Source organism: Acinonyx jubatus, chromosome C1 (assembly GCF_027475565.1).
Source record: "Acinonyx jubatus isolate Ajub_Pintada_27869175 chromosome C1, VMU_Ajub_asm_v1.0, whole genome shotgun sequence".
NCBI classification, from domain to species: domain Eukaryota; kingdom Metazoa; phylum Chordata; class Mammalia; order Carnivora; family Felidae; genus Acinonyx; species Acinonyx jubatus.
In genome coordinates, this window is record NC_069381.1 from 199,451,787 (window position 1) to 199,468,836 (window position 17,050).

General features: G+C 43.2%; 1 protein-coding gene across 2 annotated transcripts in view; it reads left to right on the plus strand.

Moving 5' to 3' along the window:
* Window positions 1–3,367: 3,367 nt before the first annotated feature.
* The window catches only part of TTLL4 (tubulin tyrosine ligase like 4), a 36,676-nt gene continuing 22,993 nt past the window's right edge, over window positions 3,368–17,050 (plus strand). Inside the window, exon 1 of one of the 2 annotated variants that reach the window (XM_053215806.1) lies at window positions 3,368–3,641. The gene's annotated coding sequence lies outside the window, so the exon portion shown is untranslated. The remainder of the gene's footprint in view (window positions 3,642–17,050) is intronic. The other variant, XM_027050500.2, reaches the window with a different exon arrangement.

Below are 17,050 nucleotides of genomic sequence, written 5' to 3' on the forward strand. Positions count from 1 at the left end.
TGAAGCGGAGAAAGAGGACGAGGAGTGCTGAGTTGCATGGTTAAGGTAGGCCTCACTGGGATGACCTTTGAGCAAAGACTTGATGGAGATGAGGGAAATGAGCAGTGTAGCTATCTGAGGGCAAAGTGAGGCAGAGAGAATAATCACTTCAAAGGTCCGGAGATGGAAGCTTGCCTGGTGAGCTTGAGGAGCTATGATGAGGCCAGTTTGGATGGCAGAAGTGCAGAAGGGGGAGAATAGTAGGAAATGAGGACAGGAAGGTAGTGAGGACCAGATGTAAGCCTGTAGTAGACCTTGTACTTCGAGTAAAGTAGGGATGTATTGGAGAGTTTTGACAGAGAAGTGATGTAATCTACTTATGTTCTGAAAGATTACTCTCCATTCTGGTGTTGTGCATGGACTGTGAGGAGTGGGGGAGGCTGGGAAGCAGGGTGAGGGCTTAGGAGGCTGTGGTGGTACTAATGGAATGGTGAAAAGGAGTCAGATTCTGAATATATTTTGCACATGAAGCAAATAACATTTCTTACCTGATTGGATGTGAGGGTGTGAACGAAGGAAAGCAGACAAGGATATGACTCCAAGGTTTTTGGCCTAAGCAATTGGAAGAATGGAATTGCCCTTAACTCAAATGGGGGAGGCTATTAGTGGAGTGGTGGTAGGTGGGAGAATTCAAGTTCAGTTTGGAACATATTAAGCCTATTAGTTGGAAATTCTTAAACACACAAAATTAGAGACATTAGTTCAGTGAATTCCATTACTGTTCCAACAGCTACCATGTCTATTCTTTTTCTGTTCAAGTATTTTAAAACACATCTTGGGAAATATATAATGTAACCCATATTACCTTGGTGTTTATCTTTAACAGATCAGAACTTCTGTTTTTGTTTTTAACAAAGCCACAGCTGGGGCACCTGATTTCAGCTTAGGCCATGATCCCAGGGTCATGGGATGGAGCCCCTTGTCAGGCTGCGTGCTGAGCGGGAGAGATTCTCTCTCCTTCTGCCCCTCTCCCCAACTTGAGCTCTCTCCAAAAAAAAAAAAAAAAAATTAAAAAACAAAAACAGAAACCCACAAAGCCACAGTACTTCACTAAGACTTGTCTGGATTTAGACAAATAAGTATTGTGTTTTAAAATATAGATTTTCCCCCCCTAAAAGATAAACTAGGAAGAATTACCTTAGGAAAGAATTATTTTTTATTTTTTTAATGTTTATTTATTTTTGAGAGAGAGACACACACAGAGTGCTAGCGGAGAAGGGTCAGAGAAAGAGGGAGACACAGAATCCAAAGCAGGTTCCAGGCTCTGAGTTGTTAGCACAGAGCCCAACACAGAGCTCAAACTCACAAACCGTGAGATCATGACCTAAACTGAAGTCGGACGCTTAACTGACTGAGCCACCCAGGCGCCCAGGAAAGAAGTATTCTTTAGGAAAGAATTATTCCTTCCCCTCCCCCCCCCCAAATAATTCATTAAATACTAGCTAGAGATATCATGCTTGTCTGGCATATAAAACACTCGATGTAGAGAAATTAAATATACAGACTTTTTAGGTTATCACATAAAGCAATAGTTAATCTTTTTATGAGGAAGCATAATAAGAAAACATATTTCCATCCTTGTGAGCATACAATCTAGGGGATTAAAAATCTATAAACAATCTTACACCATTTTATATCATTGCACAAAGTGCTGAGAGGATTAGAAGTGAGTGCTGTGAGAAGTGTCTGGAATTCACAGAACGTCTGGAAGTTTTGAGCGTTTGTGCCCATGTTTCATTTTGCGTATGTATGAGTGCATGTCTGCTTTAACTCTTTTGGTGGGAGAGGGAAGTTAACGTTTTCAAACATAAAAATAGAATAGCATAATAAGCTCCCAAACTCTGATCTCACAGATTCAGCTATTATAAACATTTTGCCACACTGGTTCTACCCATTCCATTAAAAAAATTTTTTTAACGTTTATTTAGAGAGAGAGTGAGAGAAAGCACAAGCCAGGGAGGGGCAGAGAGAGAGAGAGAGAGAGACACAGAATCTGAAGCAGGACACTTAACCAACAGAGCCACCCAGGCACCCCAATAATGGTTTCCTAACATCTGTCTTTGTTCTTAATGTCCCCAGCCCATACTCAGATTTCTCCACTGTCTCAAAAATATCTTTTACAGTTGGTTTGTTTGACTCAGGATCCAAACAAGGTCCACTCATTGCATTTGATAATGTCTCTTAAGTCTCCTACAATCTAGAACACCTTTTTTTAATACTCTGAAATCGTTGAAGAAATGAGGTCATTTGTCTGTACATTGGCCCACCTTCTGGATTTGTCGGATTGCTTTCTTGCAGTGTCATTATTTCTCTTTACTGGAAGTTGGAGACAAAAGCTTGATTAGATTCAGATTCAACTTTTTAAAAAATGTTTATTTATTTTGAGAGAGAGAGAGCATGAGCAGGGGAGGGGCAGAGAAAGAGAATCCCAAGTGGGCTCCATGCTGACTTGGGCTTGATCTCATGACACATGAGATCATGACCTGAGCCAAAATTAAGAGTCTGATGCTCAACCGACTGAGCCACCCAGGCACCCCAGATTCAACAATTTTTTGACAAAAATTCACTACTTCCTAAATATTGTGTAGTTTAAATTGCATCACATTAGGAAACATAATTATAGCTGTCCCACAATACACGATCTAAGATTGGTTAAAATCTATAGGGGATCCCCCAATCAGTCCTCTAATGGTTTTAGCATCCGTCATACTGTTGCTGAAATCAATGATTTACTACGCATCCTTGCTCTGGTCCAGATTGTTTTCATTAGGTTAGTCTCACCTTTTATTGTTCCCTTTATTTCCGTAGCCTACTGTTTAGAAAAGATCTTTTCACCCTCCAGCTCTCTTTCGATTTTCAGATCCATTAAGTCTAGGGTCATCTGGGACTGAGGACATCTAGGGCACCGTCTGCCTTGCCTAGGGAGATAATGAATTGGAGTCAGTGTTTCCTAAAGTTCATACCTGAAGCTCATAAAGCAGGAGGTTGTAATAGTACTCCGAGTGGACTGGAGTTAGGGGAAAGTGGGTTGGAGGGCAACAAGGGATGTGGCCGCGTGTCCTTTACTGGAGTCAAACTCAAAAGGCTTTTGCTGAGAAATAAGAAAATTCTTCAATAAAGCCTTAATTCCTTGATTTTAGAGGAGCGAATTAAGGCACGGCCCAAGTGAGTCCATAGAGGTGAGGTGGAATCAGGGCCCAGAAAAGGAGAGAATCCTGGAATCCCAGAATATAGTCTTTCAGGGACTCAATCTCGGGACTACAACTCCCAGAGTTCTGCTCTCAGGGTCTCACGCGCACTGAAGCGACTGCGCTTGCGCGCGGCTGGTGACGGCCGGCCTTCCCAGGTCCCACAACCCCCGAGATTCCGCGCGCCAGCCCTCCTCCCTCCCCGCCGAGATAGCCCCTTCCAGGCCCTCTGTCCGTCCGCTGGGGGCGCGCGCAGTGCGTGGCAGGCGGCCGCGGCGCCGGCGGCTGGGAGCGCGGGTCGCGCGGTGGTGTGTGGTTGCTAGGGGCGTCTGAGGCCGCTCGCTCGCCCCAGCAGGCCGAGGGAGGAAGCAGCGCGGAGCCGGCGCCGAGCCGGGGCGAAGCTCGGTCCGCTAGGTGAGTGTGGCGGTGAAACCGGGGGAACGACCCGCCGCCGTCCCGACTCTCTTGCCCCTCCCTCTGCCCCGGTTCTTTCGCGCGGGTCCCCAAGCCCTCCGGCGGCTCCCGCCCCAGCCCCGCTTCCTGCCCGCCAGCTCTCCATCTCCGGGTAGGCGAGGGGGCTGCGGCCTTCCACCGGGCCGGGTCTTCGCGCGTCCTGGAGACCCTTCTCCCCCTCCGCCACGCCCCGTGAACTTAGTCAGCCCCGCCTCTGGGCGCCCGGACCCTGCAGCATCCCCTCACCCTGGGCCTCCGTGCCTCCTCTTTCCCGCCGCGCTGCGGTTTAAATTCTCCTCGCCTGTGTGTGAGCCCAAGCTACCTCTCAGGCTTCATAGGTGAAGTGAACACGGATATCCACTTTTTTAGTTCCCCACCTTCAGTAGGTGTAGAGAGATACTATTCCCAAACTGTAGAGTTTCAAATAGGGTTTGAGATCCTGTAAACGTTAACTCTTCATTTGTCCATCCCTGTATTTAATCATTCATTCAACAGTGTTTTACAAATATCGACAAATATTTAATGAGCCAGGGACTGTGGAAGGCGCTGGGGAGGTGTAGTGGTGAACAAGGCAGGCATGTCTTCGCGGAGCTTGTAGTCTAGAGATTTTCATCAAGTAAACTAGCATTTGCCATACTGTGTGGTGTGTGCTCCGATAGAACGTTAGATATTTAACCCAGCCTTGCTCGGGAAATTATACCATCCCCATTCCCTGGTCTTCACATTCTCTTTCTGGATGTTGGAAATGTTTGAATCCTTCCTCCTTTATTGAGTAATCCTTGCTCCCCCAGATACTCCAGATCACATCTTCCTCAACTTCATCATCTGTTGGTTTAGCCAATCAACAAATAGCTGGGGGACCCTTTGGGACAGTGTTCCCTCCGTCCTTCATTTCTTGCAGTAAATATTGAGCCACTGTTTGCATAAAACCCACCCCCTTGGTGCCCAGAAGGCAACCAGCTGCTTATTGATTGGTGGAATGGAACCTTGAAAAGTTATCAAGTGTTTTCTGGGAATAAAGAAGTGAGAACACATTCCAGATACAAAATAACTTTAGAGAAAATACAGCAAGGCCGAAAAAGAGAACTGGAAGCAGTTTGACAGGCCTGAGGTGCATTTAGAGGTAGCTATCCAGTGACAAATAAGAAAAGGAAAATTAATAGGGGTTAGATCACAAAGGGCCTTGGATGTTTTGTTAAAGAGAACAGTATCCTCAAGAGCAGTGGTTTTTCAAGCAGGGTAATTGGGGCCCAAGACTTCCAAGGGATACACCTGCGTATATAGCTTTAGAAGGATCCATTTCCAGATCCTCAGCTTTCAAATGAACTCTTCTGAAACTGACTTTACAAGAAAAGGCAGGTGGAGGGGGGCCTGGAGAGGGATGTTATATCCTTCACACTTCCCTGTATTATCCCAAGTGTAAAAACCTCGGGTTGCCAAACAAAGCATTTGGAAATACTGATTTCAGGAAGGCCTCCTTTGGTGATTAAATTACTTTGAAAACCCAGAAGGCTTCCTCTCCCCCTAATACATATCGGTGTTAGGGTGAAGTCTGTGATATTCTGAATTCAGAAGAACCCCACAGTTAAATGTGATAAGAATGTTTTTTGGGACCACGGGTTTTTCAAGCTATAGGATCAAACTTGCATGAAAAGCTTTTAAAGAGATTTCTTTTATTTAGGTGTATGTTATTCAATAAGATAGCTAAAAATTATTTTATTAAATCATGAAATGCTGATTCCAATTATGGTTAACTTAGTTCTTTTTATAAAATGTTTAGTAGTTTCTACCTCCTTTTTTTTTTTAAGTTTATTTATTTATTTTGAGAGAGAGAGAGAATCCCAAGCAGTCTTCTTACTCTCAGCGCAGAGCCCGATGCACCCAGCTCTATTCCATGAACTGCGAGGTCATGACCCGAGGCTATGCCAAGAATTGGAAAGCTAACCTACTGAGCCATCCAGGTGCCCCTCTGTTTCCTTTTAACAGAAGAATAAACTTGTTTAAACTTGTGATGAAAAATTTTAGAATTAAACTTTATTTATTTTTTAAATGTTTATTTATGTATTTTTGAGAGAGACAGCACGAGCAAGGGAGGGGAAGAAGAGGGAGACAGAATCCAAAGCAGACTCCGGGCTCTGAGCTGTCAGCCCAGAGCCCGATGTGGGGCTTAAACTCACAGCCCTGAGTTCATGACCTCAGCTGAAATGAATGCTTAACCGACTGAGCCACCCAGGTGCCACAAAGAACTTTGTCCTTGGGAGCCCTCAGGGGTATTCTGGACAGACAGTGGTATTCTAGACCAGAGTGCTCAGACTTACTACTCTTAGGACTTCTTTATACACTTCAAAAGCTCTTTGGGATCTTCAATATATTTTTTAATTGGGATACATAATCTTGATAGTTACCGTACTAGAAATTGAAATATATATTAATTCATTTAGAAATAAAGCCATTACAAGTTAATGTAGAATTTTTAAAATGAAAAATGATATTGTTTCAAAAAGATTAGTAGAAGAGTGACATTTTTTAAAATCTCTTTAATGTCTGGCTTAATAGAAGACAGCTGGATTTTCATATCTCTTTCTGTGTTCAGTCAGATTTGTTGTTTTGGTTGAATTATTAAGAAAATCCAGCCTCACATGGACATTTAGTTGGAAAAGGAAGAGTATTTTTAATAGCCTTTTCAGATAATTGTGGATATTCTTCTTTGGTATTACACACAAGTTAACAAGGGATGGTTTTATGAAAGTTATTACAGTGTGGTATCTGAAATGATACCAGTGAACTTTTCATACTTTGTTACATTAAAATCCATTGGTCTGTCTCTCATTTTGACTGCGTCTTTTACCCAGAGAGGATTCTGTAGCATTGTGTGATAGGTATCTGGAAAATACTGGCTTCACTGAGTTACGTGGCTCTTCCAAATGTTGACACATTTTATTAACAGTGTCAGAAAAATCATATCACCACACTCTCATCAGAAAAAGGGTTAAGTGTTGGGAAGCTGTCAAGCTCATGGCGGCAGATATAGTTTTGCCAAAATTCTACTTTTCTCTTGGAAGCTCAAATTTTATCATTGGCAACAAATACTGTCAGTTGTTTTTTTCTCGAGTTGCCAGTCTCACTTTGTTTTATTTTCTAGAAAATGTTTGCCAAATGCCAAAGTCTGAGTAACCCGTCGCTTTTGTGTCATTTATTCTTCCAAGTGAGCATGATGTTCCACAGAAAAATTTTGCAATTCATACGCACAGTGCTTTCGTTAGAGGTAGCCATCACCTTCTGTATGCCACATAGGTGTTTTATATGTGCTTCTTGTTTTGTCACACAGAATATTAAAAAGATGCCCTCCAGAATTGAGCTTTAATAGAATTTTTACTCTGCCATCAAGGACATTCTTGGGTAAAGCTGGCATTCTTTCACTGTGTGGTGAGGAAGCGTGTGGTGGTGAAGGATCTAACTTGGCGTGCCATTGTCTCACTTCTTGCTCCGGCACCGAATGTTGACCCACCATCGCTTTTGTACCGTCAGTGGGAAGGCCAGCACAGTTAAAAAGGTGAATCCCATCTTAGTTTTGTTAGGAAAATAGTTTCACCAGCAGAACCTGTGGACTATCCCCAGAGGACCACCGTCCACCCTCAGGAGGAGGGAAGAGGTTCCTTTCTGGTGATAAAAGCGAAGGCTTTAGGAGAGCTAGTCACCCAATTATGTTAAGCCTCCAGCAGCTTTCACTTTTCAGTAATTAGTAGATTTACCTCCCTCAGCTCTAGGTGCTGTAAGCTAGATTTTTCTCTCAGGTTGGCCAACTCCTTTTGCATTACTGAACTGTGTTCTGTAAAAGCTGGCTTTCTTAACTGGTGGTATTGACCTTCCTTTCTCAGGAGGCCTTCAAGAAGTTCATTGCTCCTCCACATTTTTTTAGGGGGACGTAGCTTGGGATTTATCTCATAAGAGAAATTGAGTCTGATTCCTATATTCCTCCCCATTCAGCTTGGTTCCAGATAAGACAGTTCTATCTTCTAACATATCTACTGAGCGATTAAAGCAGTCTCATTAGAGAGCTTTCGAATTGTAGACTCTGAGCCATTTCTGATGTCCTGAGTTCCCCCTGGTGACGGTGAGAGACAACCTAGGCGGAGGAGGAAAAGGGAAGTGCAGGTCCCAAGGGCCACACCCACTTCTGTAATATAGGAGAGTGATTTGATCAGTGGGTAATGAATAATTGCTTTCTGTAGAAATAGATACCTTGTCCAAGTTGGTCTGGACCTGGCCCCTGGAGACTTGATGGTTTGAAACAACAGCCATAGATTTTCTAGCGTAGGTTGCTCATCATTCACTCTCAACTAAGGAGGAAACTTGAGGCAAAATTACATCTCAAAGCGTGGAAGGTGGAATGAAACGGGCAGTTTGTGGATGCCGGATAAAGATGACAAAGCAGATTGGTGTGCTTCCTGAGACTGCTTGCTCTAGAAGAGCAGAGGCTGCAGCCCCGGACGGCAGTTGGGGATCTACTGCAAGAGCCCTGCGTTTGGTGAGGTGGGTGGGTGGAGGGGGTAGATATTGGGCTAAGCTAGCTCTGTAAACAGAAAGAAAGGAATGTTTGAAGTCATTTTGTTTAAGAATGTTTTGCAGTTCTGTATCCTTTTTATTTTTTAAATTAATTAATGTTTTTATTTATTTTTGAGAGAGAGAGACAGAGTGCGATCAGGGGAGGGGCGGAGAGAGAGGGAGACACAGAATCCAAAGCAGGCTCCAGGCTCTGAGCTGTCAGCACAGGGCCTGACGTGGGGCTGGAACTCACTAGCTATGAGATCATGATCTGAGCCAAAGTCGGTTGGTTAACCGGCTGAGCCATGCAGGCGCCCCCTATCCTCCTTTCTTATCCGCTTAGTCAAGTTTTTTTGTTTTATTTTTAACAGCTTTTTTTTTTTAATGTTTGTTTATTTATTTTGAGAGAGTGCAGGGGAAGGGCAGAGAGGGAGGGAGAGAAAGAATCCCAGACAGGCTGGGGACATCAACTGTGAGATCTTGAACTGAGCCAAAATCAAGAGCTGGATGCTTAACCTACTGAGCCACTGAGGCTCACCTATTTTTTTTTTAATGTTTTTAATGTTTATTTATTTCTGAGACAGAGACAGAGCATGAGTGGGGAGGGGCAGAGAGAGAGGGGGACACAGAATCCAAAGCAGGCTCCAGGCTCTGAGCTGTCAGCACAGAGCCCGACGCGGGGCTCGAACTCACAGACTGAGAGATCATGACCTGAGCCGATGGCGGACGCTCAACCAACTGACCCACCCAGGCGCCCCTGAGGCTCACCTATTTTTAACAGCTTTGTGGATGTATGAGTGACATTGAATGTACCCATCACCCCCAAGTCCATGGTTTTCGAAACCTTGTTCTAGGGAGCCTAGTGCCGGTGAGGTTGTTTGGGGAGGAGATGTGGGAGGCATGGCTGAGGAGGAGGTCAAACTAGGGCAGTGATCTGCCCCCTTCTGCCAGATTAGCTTTGCATTTGTCTGTTATAGGTACACCAGGATTCCCTATGAAGACCATCATGGAGCTTGTGAGGTATATCCAGGTGAAAAGAGAACAGTGTTGAGAGTAGCCTTTGCAAAGTATCACGTTAGAGGAATAAATATGCAAGAGATATTTATGGAGAGAGTGGGGCTTGAGTTGTGCCTGGAAAAGGTAAATAAAATATAGGGATTCAGAAGGAAGAGGCTTAGTGGAGTAAAGGCCTGCAGACAAGTTTGGAAGGTTTATTCCAGGAGTTTAGTGTTAAGACCAGCACAGTTCATACAGCAGTTCAAGGTAGAAGGAAATGGAAATAAGCCTTTCAAACCCAAGCTGAGAAATCTGGATTTTATTTACTGACTCATGTGAGAATCATCTGGAGTGTTAAAAATGCAGGTTCCTGGGTGGCTCAGTTGGTTAAGCCTCCGACTTGCGCTCTCAGCTCAAGGATTTGATCTCAGGATTGTGAGTTCAAGCCCTGTGTTGGGCTGGATGTGAAGCCTACTTTAAAAAAAAAAAAAAAACAGATTCCTGGTCCTACTGAATCCTCTCTGAAGATGGGATTCAGGAATCTGCACCCCATGTTATTCTGATGCAGATGGTTGTTAGGCTACTGTGGTATTTAATGAGGACTCCTAGAAAATGTTTGAATCGGGAGTAACCCATTGAAGTAAAATCAAGCAAAGTGAACCTGGAGGCTGCCTGGAGGATGGAATTCAGGAGGGCAGGCCCTGGAAACACAGACTTCAGTCTGGATGTTATTGCAATGGTCCAGAACTGAGGTAGGGGTGGGGAAATGAAGCCTGCTAAGGAAGAGAATCTCTTAAATTTTATCACTGGTTTGGCCATGGAGAATAAGGGAAAGGATGAAGTCCGAGGTGACTGACTTATTCTTAGGTGACTGAGAGAAAGAAAGTTCAACTGAAAGAAATTGAATGACAAGTGTGCAGGGCTGGTTTAACAAGCTGGATTGAAGTGATTGGATACGCATGATGAAAAGGTAGAACAGACAGTTGGTGACGAGGACATGAAGCTTGAGAGAGGTCAGGTCTGAAGAGTGGCTCTTCTGTAACTAATAGTTGAAATTGCAAGAGCAGATTGGTTGGATGTGAGGGAGGGGATAAAAGGGGAACTTGGAGGACTTTGGAGGGGGCTTCATGGGGAGAAAAGGCACTGGGGAGGAGTTGGGTGTGGCTGTGGCCTGGTTCCTGCACTGAGTAAAGAAGTAGCAACAAGGAGATGGTGGTAGGAGCACCTGTGTGACCTGAAGAGAGTCCACTTGTGGCTGTGCTGGTGTTAGCTGTTGTAGATACATTTGAATAGTCAGTAAATATTTAATGAGCCCCGATTACATTTCCAGGGCTCGTCATAACACTATGTAAACAAGGTCCCAGTTCTCAAAGAGCTTTCATTCTGGAAGGGAAAATAGACAACAAAGGAATGCATAAATAATTGAAGTTTTTGTTTTAAAAATAAGGAATATGGTTTTTGACTAGGTGATTCATTTTTTATAGACAGAAATTAAAATGATAGAAAAGATAGGTAAGTCTCACACCCCATTGGTAAACTTTAAACAAAAATCAGTTCCTATTTATTTTTCCAGTATTTCTTTAAGCAGTTACAAGGAAATATTCACATCCAATAATTTCAGTTAGTGGAGGAGTGAGACTAAAACGAGGTAGTGTGATAGGGAAGGATCAGGGGTACTGCATCAGCATAGACAGGCTTTTTGAGGTGGTGATATTTGCTGAACTCTAAAGATCTGAGTGTTTCAGAGAGAACAGTGGAGCCTCTGGGAACACAGGTGGGAACACACCTAGTGAGGAGGAAGAATGGCTCTCATAGGGTCAGAGATACAGGAGTCAGATCATGTAGGCCTTGGAACCACCAGATGGCTTTAAGCTACATTTTATTTTTTTATTTTTATTAAAAAAAATTTTTTTTAACGTTTATTTATTTTTGGGACAGAGAGAGACAGAGCATGAACGGAGGAGGGGCAGAGAGAGAGGGAGACACAGAATCGGAAGCAGGCTCCAGGCTCTGAGCCATGAGCCCAGAGCCTGACGTGGGGCTCGAACTCACGGACTGTGAGATCGTGACCTGAGCCGAAGTCGGACGCTCAACCGACTGAGCCACCCAGGCGCCCCCCTAAGCTACATTTTAAAAAGGGCACCATGACCACAGTCTGGAGAATTGATTATAAAGAAGACATAAGAGTTAGAAGCAGGAAAACCAGCAGGTGAGAAGTGATAGTGGTGTGGACTAAGGTAATGGTAGAATTGGAGAATAGATGGCTCCAAGGGCATACATTTGAAGCTGGAAAGACTTGATGGTGGATTGAGTGAGTGGGAGTGAAGATCTGAGGTCAGGGTGAAATCATTGCCACAGGGCATGTTGGGAGTGTTGCTGTTGCATGAATACCAAAGGGACTTAGCCCCTTCTGCCTGCATGGTTTTTTTTACTGAAGTCTTTTTGTGCATTTGAAGCTTATTTACTGCCTCTGATTCTACAAGGTCTCTAAAGGTGAGTCGGTTAAGTGAGGAATAGGATTGAAATGATTGATGGTGTTCTTTTTTTTTTTTTTTTGAATGTTTATTTTTGAGACAGAGACAGAGCATGAGCAGGGACGGGGCAGAGAGAGAGGGAGACAAAGAATCCAAAGCAGGCGCCAGGCTCTGAGCTGTCAGCACAGAGCCCGACACCGCCTGGTGCTGGAACTCACAAACTGCAAGATCCTGACCTGAGCCGATGTTGGATGCTTAGCGGACTGAGCCACCCAGGCACCCCTGATTGATACCTTCTTATCTCAGCCCCGCTCCCATTGTCCTTAGCACGACTTTACTGAAATCTGACATTCCCATCTAGTTTCAAGAAGATTAACAGAAAACATGTTCCCTTCTTGAGTAATAGTGGTCATAGGAAAAAACAAAAACAAAAAACTTTAAGCTTCCCATGTTGTCCCTGTTGTCCTTCGACCCTAGCCAGCCCTTATCTCAGCCTCTAGGTTCTTGTTTCTCAACTGGTGCTGACAGCAGCTGCTTTTCAGTTAAAGTCAGGACCAGGCCTTGTGTTTTGTTGGACAATGAGGTTTTGCTTAGAATCAGGTTTAAACAGCGTTTCTCCCCTAAAAATCAGAGACCTCCCCCTGCATGGTGTGTTGATGGGCCCCAGAGAAAGTGCTGTTGAACTTTATCTGCCAGGCTCCCGTGTTTGCCTTCTTCCTCTTATTCCCCTTTAAGCCAGGGTTGGCAAATTCCCTGGCAGGTTAGAGCAGAGTATGCTGGGTGACTAGTTCATATTAAGGTGGCTACCAGTGGCTACACTGAAAAGACTTATATACTGGGGAGGCCCTTCTTTAAGGCATGTGACCTCAGTTCTTGCACCTTAGTGATGGATCCCCAGTCAAGCCTGCTTCAGGTAATGGAGCAATGAGTGAGTTTTACTTCATTGGCTGGAATCATTCACTGGTAAAATTCTTTCCTGCCAGTCTAATTTCAAACAAAAATTGAAGTTGATTGTGCGCTGCCTACCTCCTGGTCTGAGGACAACCAAGCTTCCCTTTAAGTAGTAATAACCTTTTTTTTTTTTTTAAGTTTATTTATTTTGAGAGAAAGAGAGAGAGAGTGTGTGTTTGTGTGTGTGTGTGTGCGCGTGTGTGCACGCGCGTGCGCGTGTGTGCAAGCAGGGGCAGAGAGAAAGGGAGAGAGAGAATCCTAAGCAAGCTCCGTGCTCTCAGCTTGGAGTCTGATGTGTGATGTGGGGTTTGAACTCACCGTGAGATCATGACCTGAGCTGAAATCAAGAGTCAGACACTAGGGGCGCCTGGGTGGCTCAGTCGGTTGAGCGTCCGACTTCGGCTCAGGTCATGATCTCACAGTTCGTGGCTTCAAGCCCCGCATTTGGCTCTGTGCTGACAGCTCAGAGCCTGGAGCCTGTTTCAGATTCTGTGTCTCCCTCTCTCTCTCCGCCCCTCCCCCACTCGTGCTCTGTCTCTGTCTCAAAAATAAATAAACATTAAAAAAATTAAAAAAAAAAGCCACTCAACCAATTGAGCTACCCAGGTGCCCCCAGATGTTTTGCCTATTTTTAAAATTGCCTATTTAAAAAATTTTAAATTGGGTTCGTTTTCATCCTTTTTTTTATTATTTATTTTGAGAGAGAGGAAGGAAGAGTGCATATGCACACATGCATGAGCGAGCAAAGGAGGGCAGAGGGAGAGGGATAATCCCAAACAGGTTCCATCCTGTCAGCTCAGAGCCCCACTCAGGACTTTATCCTATAAACTGTGAGATCATGATCTGAGCTGAAATCAAGAGTCGGAAGCTTAACCAACTGAGCAACCCAGGTGCCCTTCATCTTGTGAGAATTCTTAGTATATTCTGAATACAAGTCCTTTATAGTTGCAGCTATTTCCTCCCCATTTGTAGATTTTTATTTTTCATTCTCAGTAGTGTTTTTCTAAGTTCTTTTTTTATATATGTGTAGCTTTTTTTTTTTTTTTAACTTTATATGTTTATTTTGAGAGAGAGTGTGGGTGACCAAGAAAGGGAGAGAGGGAATCCCAGGCAGGCTCTGTGCTGTCAGCACACAGCCCAGCACGGGGCTCGATCTCACAAATTGTGAGATCATGACCTGAGTCAAAACCAAGAATTGGACACTTAACTGAGCCACCCAGGTGCCCCTTTCTAAGTTCTTAATTATGATATAATCCAGCTAACAGCTGGACTGTTAACCATACTTTCCTTTAAAATTTTTCAGTCACGATTTTTGTATCCTATCTAATAAATCTTTGGCTTGCCCAAGGTCATAAACATTTTCTCCTGGTTTTTTACCGGAAGTGTTATAGTTTTGGTTCTTACATTTAGCTCTATGATCCATTTTGAGTCAATTATGGTCTAAAGTAAGAGTCTGAGTTCATGTTTTGTACATGGATACCCACTGTTCCAAAGTCATTTGTTAAAGATTATCCTTTTCCTCATTAAGTTGCATAGGCAACCTTATTGAAAATTAATTGACCGTAAATGTAAGGGTTTATTTCTGGACTCTGGTTCCATTCATCTGTATGTTTATTATGCCAATACTTACATTGCCTTGATTACTGTAATTTTATACTAAGTTTCTAAATCAGGTAGTGTAAGTTCAACTTTTTTTTTCCCCCTCTTTTAATTGTTTTTGGCTGTTCTGGGTCTTTTTCATTTCTGTATAAATTTTAGGATCAGCTTGTCAGTTTCTCCAGGAAAGCCTGCTGGGATTTTGATAGGAATTGCGTTTACTCCATAGATCAGTTTGGGAAGAATCGCCATCTTAACAATGCTGAGTCTTCCAGTTTATGAACATGTTATATGTCTCCATTTATTTAATTTTAAATATCTCTTGGCAGTGTTTTGTAGTTTTCAATGTACTTCTTTTGTTAAGTTTATTTAAAAAAAATTTTTTTTAATGTTTATTTTTGAGAGGGAGAGAGACACCATGAGCAGGGGAGGGGCAGAGAAAGAGGGAGACACAGAATCCGAAACAGGCTCAGGCTCTGAGCTGTCAGCACAGAGTCCAACATGGGCCAGAACTCATGAACTGTGAGCTTAAGACCTGAGCTGAAGTTGGACATTTAACTGACTGAGCCACCCAGGTGTCCTAAGTTTATTATTATTTTTTTTAATATTCATTTATGTTGAGAGAGAGAGCACACACATGTGCATGCACAAGTTGGGGAGGGGCAGAGAGAGAGGGAGAGTGAATACCAAGCATGCTCCACGTTCAGCACAGAGCACAATGTGGGGCTGGATCTCATGACTGAGATCGTGACCTGAACCGAAATCAAGAGCTGGATGCTTAACTGAGTGAGCCACCCAGGCACCTGTTGTTAAGTTTATTCTTAAGGATTTTATTTTTTCTAATGCTATTGTGAATGGATGTGTTTCTTTTATTTTTTACTTGTTAGTATATAGAAGTAAATCAATTGTTGTATTTGATCTTGTACCCTATTATCTTACTAAATTTGCTTATTTAGAAGTTTTTTTTGTAGATTTCTTAGCATTTTCAATGTACAAGATTATGTCCCCTGCAAATAAGTATAGTTTTATTTCTTCCTTTGCAATCTACATACGCTTAATTTTTTTTTCTTGCCTTATTGCACTGGTTAGAATTTCCAATGCAGTGTTGACTAGAAATGAGGAAAGTAGGCATCCTTGTCTTATTCTCAATCTTAGAGGGAAAGCATCTAGTGTTTTACTGTTGTGATATGAGCTGTTTCTGTGATCTTATGATGCCTCTATCAAATTTTGAATGTTTCCTTAGTTTTTGCAGCATAAGAGATAGTCTGGGCTCATCTGATGCTTTTCCTGTCCCAACTATTTTCCAAGGAGCTCTAGTTCCTTTGTTCTTTTTATTGACAAATGGTATGTAGTGATCAGGGTCTGGGCACTAAGTGAGTAACAATCACTTTTTAACTCTTCACCCAGTGTTTTCAGAAATCCCAACCATCTAGTTATATAAAAACTGTAAGGGTATATCCCAAAGCACTTTTTTTTTTTTAAGCTTATTTATTCATTTTGAGAGAGAGAGGAGAGAGAGAATCCTAAGCAGGCTCCACACTGAGTGTGGAGTCCGACACAGGTCAAACTCACGAACTATGAGATCATGACCAGAGACAAAATTGAGAGTCAGAAGCTTAACTGGCTGAGCCACCCAGGCACCGCCCTCCCCCCCACAAAAGCACTTTTCAATTGTTTTTTAGTGCCAAGTCACACCTGCAGGTGAAGAACCTAGTTACCAGTAATATAATAAATTGCACAGAAGTTTCCCAAATGACCAGACTACTATGTCTTTTTATAAAAGAACATTATTTGTACTAGCTGAAATTTTGCAGTGGAATACTTGCTGTGCTGGCTTCTCCATGTGTGTTTCCCCCTTCCGACCCCTCCCCCCCTCCTTCATTGATACTTGAGAAAAGAGCTGAAGGAAGAAGGTTTGACCATACGGTGCCAATAATGAGTATGATAACTGCCACCCACCCCTTGAATGTTTAGTGTGGACTGTGCTTTATGTGAATTTTCCAATTTGATCTCACTGCTACCCAGTGGGGGTTATGATACTTCTTCTCTTGTCTTTTCTCAAACATTCCAGCTGTGTGGTTTCAGCATTGAATGAATTTACTATTCATCAGAGCTCTGTTTGATGTGAGTTATGAAGGGATGGTAACTGCTGACCCAGCATGTCTGTGAGGGATCATAGTGCCCTGGAGACTCTTGGAATACTTCCCACAAGTAACATGTGGTTGGTTGGTGTTGTTTTGAAGGATTAGACAATACAGATGCCCATGAAGTAAACTGGAAAAATGTCCCCCTCCCTTCCCCTCCCTTGCCCCGTCCTTCATTCCACTCTTCTCCCCAAGATACTTACCATGATAATTTAGTGTATATTCTTCCAACCCTTTGTTTTTGCTTAAACACATTCAAATGTCCTGAGAGCTGTTTCAAAGGGGCTTTTATTCCCAAGAACACGCTCCTCAGCTGATCTGCCCTAAACTAACCTTTCTTTTCAGCTAGGCATGTTCCTGTTTGGACCTTGACTGAGGAACTTAATCAGAAACAGGCTTGTTTGCTTCTAAACTTGAACGCTTCTGGCAATAGCATAGTGTTTGTATCCCCTGTTCACCCCTTGAGTTCTCCAATTCCCCAGGGATAACCTGTAGGAGCAAGAAAGGTATAAGATTAGTAGCTCTGTGAAATGTGTTAGATTGTTCAAAATCTAACAGATGAGGTCAGTTTATTGGTTCCTTAAGTAAGTTCCTCACAAGCTCTTGGTTGGAGGGTCAACTAATGGCGGATCCTTGAGAGAGAGTAAGTATGAGTGCCTTTACT